The sequence below is a fragment of the Sinohyriopsis cumingii genome, chromosome 16 (assembly GCF_028554795.1).
Source record: "Sinohyriopsis cumingii isolate HCF-2022 chromosome 16, ASM2855479v2, whole genome shotgun sequence".
Lineage (NCBI taxonomy): Eukaryota > Metazoa > Mollusca > Bivalvia > Unionida > Unionidae > Sinohyriopsis > Sinohyriopsis cumingii.
In genome coordinates, this window is record NC_142976.1 from 60,630,408 (window position 1) to 60,634,057 (window position 3,650).

At 37.4% G+C, this 3,650-nt stretch overlaps 1 long non-coding RNA gene across 1 annotated transcript; it reads right to left on the reverse strand.

Moving 5' to 3' along the window:
- Positions 1 to 211: 211 nt before the first annotated feature.
- On the reverse strand, positions 212 to 3,039 carry LOC149780534 (uncharacterized). Its single transcript, XR_016414901.1, has 2 exons — positions 1,084 to 3,039; positions 212 to 579 (listed from the first exon to the last, which is right to left on the reverse strand). It is a non-coding gene; the product is annotated as an uncharacterized LOC149780534 (long non-coding RNA).
- Positions 3,040 to 3,650: the final 611 nt, after the last annotated feature.

Sequence of the window (3,650 nt, forward strand, 5' to 3'; positions counted from 1 at the left end):
AGTTTCTATCTCAATTCGTGGCGGATGCAGAACCTGGCAGACTTGGCGAGGAATTGAGTACTCTTCTTAAGAATATTTTTATGTGTGATTTCCTAAGTTCTTGAAATATTCTTTCACGTCATTTCCACTTCTTTGATATGAACTATTGTGACTTCAACTTTGTATGCACGACTGACGAAGTAGACTTGAAATAAACAAAGAAACAATTGGATATGCATATTTGTATTTAATATATGTAGGTGACCTGACAAATGGGTTCCATTTATTACAAAATGTGTTAAATTTTTGTCTAGTTTTTAAATTTGTTGGTCCTGGATCATTGTTGTCTTTGTAGCGGTCATCTAGAAACATTGCAGCAATTCGGACATGCATATTCGACAAATATAGTTTATTTCTGTCTTATCTAATGAATTTTGCTTGAGTTGAGCAGGCTCAGTCCGGAAACGATTAGCTTTTCTGCTGCTCCTATCTCTTCTAGCATTCTCTGCCTGTTTGCCAACCTTGGTGACTTAATTACTCGACCAGGCGCCTAGGTCCTGTTTTAATGATGACTCCCAAAGGCATGCCAAAAGGTCTGTGCTGTAAAAGATAGAGAGATAAAAGGAAAGACATATTTTCCAGCGTACAGGCTAAGATTTAACTTGACATTTTCTCCATCGAAAACATTGTTTACAAACATACTGCACGAAGTCTTGGACTTCAGTGATATTTCCTCTTTCATAGTGATTATAGAGCCAAGTGACGGTATTATGTGTGGGATAGCTATTACATCTTGAGGGAGAAAGTGAATCAGTAGGGATGCAAATTATCAGCAATAGCATCAACAGTGACGTTCGTACTTGGAGTTATAAATGTGGTACTTGTTACTTTATCCAGGTGTACAGTTTAATGGAAGAAGAAGACACAAAAACATTTTCATCCTGGTGTCAGGATAATGTGACTGGGTGGGACATCATGCTACATGTCTGCGGCCTGACGCCCCAGTGCTAGACATCACTATAAGCTGCTACACCGCCGACATAGTAGCGATATGACTGAAACATTGTTAAAGCTACGTTAAAAATCCAAATCATACACACTCACACATTGTGCAAGTTACCGGCCTGCGGAGTAAGTGGCGGCAATGGTGTAAAACATAAGGTCCAGGCACTAACGTGGCTAGTGACCAAAGGGTCGCAGTGATTGTAAGCCTGATGGCACAAAGAGCAGCCCTCCTCCATATATGAACAGGTATCTAAAAGGATGAGACCAGTCTCATTCGTATATATTTCACAGTGACAACGAAGTGTCCTCTCTTCACTTGCAACGTAAAAAAATTTGTTTGTTTGCAATTGTAGTAAATATTATTGATGGTAATTAGAATAGTTTTCTTAGAAAACATTTCATTTCATGAAACCTTAATTATCCTAAGTAAATTATTCAGAAAGTTATGTCAGCTGAGACAAAGCTTCTCTCTAATACAGCATTGTGTCGTCTGCGGTGGAAACAAAAAATGATTCCTTTTCCTTATTTAATTGTTTTCTTTCTTGCATACTGACTCAAACAATAATTTAAAGCATATCCTGAGAAAATGGTAAAACAAAAATAACGAGAATGCATGCATCATACATGTTGGATGCAAACTAGATGATTCATTAAAATCTTGCACGCAAGATTAATTTGCGGTAGTACCTATTTTGGAGACTGGTTTATGCCACCGAAAGTTTAAACTGACATGATATCCTTGTCATGCTATATCTAGCCTCTTTACCAAACGTGATGTGACACAAACAAGTGACACAACTTTATAAATCAGACGTGTTATTAACAGAAGACAGTAAAGGGAATCGACGTGAATTGTATAACAAATGCAGTGATAGTTGTGCACTATATTTGCAGCTAAACAGAATGTAACATGCACGAAAATCGAAACTTCATAAACACGAGGAATATATTTATCGTTAAACGGTTCTTAGTCATTTAGGTTATTAGAAAAGTTAGGACTTTCTTTCCATGTCTCTATTGTTATACGTGTTATGATGGACTTCGGAGTTACATTGAAAACGTGCCAAATCAATAATCAATGTAAAAGATGAAGTTAACTCAGTATTATTCTAGTGTCTCATAATATGACGCATATATACCTTTTAAGAAGATATTTGATGGATCTGCATAGATATTGGTTGACTGAGGTAAAATTGTTATGTTATATAGATCGTTCAAAAACTTTAACATAAAGTGCGAACAATTTTATTATTATTATTATTATTATTATTATTGCCACTTATCGGCTAGAAAATGACACCAATGTTTCTATTTATCTACCAAGGCAGATATAACTAATTTAGCTGTCAGAAATCCTGACATAGAAGTGTACAAAATATTTTTTAAATCACGAATCTAACAAAACATTATTAAACTTATATAAATTCTATAGCAGGACGAAGAGTACAAGAAAGGCCCACTGGAGTAAAGATATCACTTCAGAATTTACTGCTTTTGTGCAGCAACTGTTCAGTTGGATTTATCATTGTAGAATTTACTGTCTCCAGTATATTATACCTAGACTTGTGACAACAAGCGTTTTCGTGACTTCCGGGTTTCAACATAGGTAAATTGACGAGTCATTGTTGACGTAATTAAGTAACAAATTTACTTTGGATTTAATCCAAAGAACTCAGTTAAACGCACCGATGCGTGTCGGATATGTTTAGACTGCATATATAGCTTTTACATGTACTGGATTATTTTCAACAACAAGTGACGTTCATATCAGTGGGTGTAAGCACATCTTCCACCTCGGCACAACTTAGTGTACACAAAGAGCCACTCGACTCAAAATCATCATTATTAAAGTCGAATATAAGTTTTAAAATTTTATAGTTTACTGATAAGCTGCATATCCAGAGCGCTACAATATGTTCCCGTTTGTGTCTTAATTCAGTGTCTCTCTCGTCCGAAATGATCACATTCCCCTCGTTTATAGGTCAGGTTGTATATATTGTAGTTCATCATAACCAACATATCACGAGATGAGGGTGGGGGGTGCAACATAAGCTAATGGAACACGACTCAAATTTGAGACCTCCCTCATATCAGACGACTAGAACATCACACACACACACACACACACACACACACACACACACGAACCACACTGCGCAGATAGACGGAAGTCACTATTTCTGCTATAAAACATACAACGCATGATTTGTCCTCCACGTGGTTTTGAGCCTTTGAATGTTTGCAACTCTTAGTCTCCATACCCTTTGACACAACTATAATGTAATCGTGCAGACTTTAAACAGCCATTCTTCACCGCTCCAGTGGCCTAGTGGTTAGAGTATCCGCCTTGTACGCGGGAAGTCGCGGGTTAAAAGCCTGGCCGAGTCACACCAAAGACTTGTTAAAATCGTACTAACAGCTGTCTCGCTTGGCGCTCAACAATAATAGGTTAGTGTTAGGACTGGTCAGCCTGGTGTCAGGATAATGTGACTGGGTGGGACATGATGCCACATGGCAGATATCGTAGCGATATGACTAAAAAATTGTTAAAGTTATGCTGAAGCTACGTTAAAGATGCAAATCACACACACATCACACCTCCAAAATATAACTGTGAAATAGGTGGGTCCAGTTTTATGCAGTTTATACAGTTTGTACTGCTACCT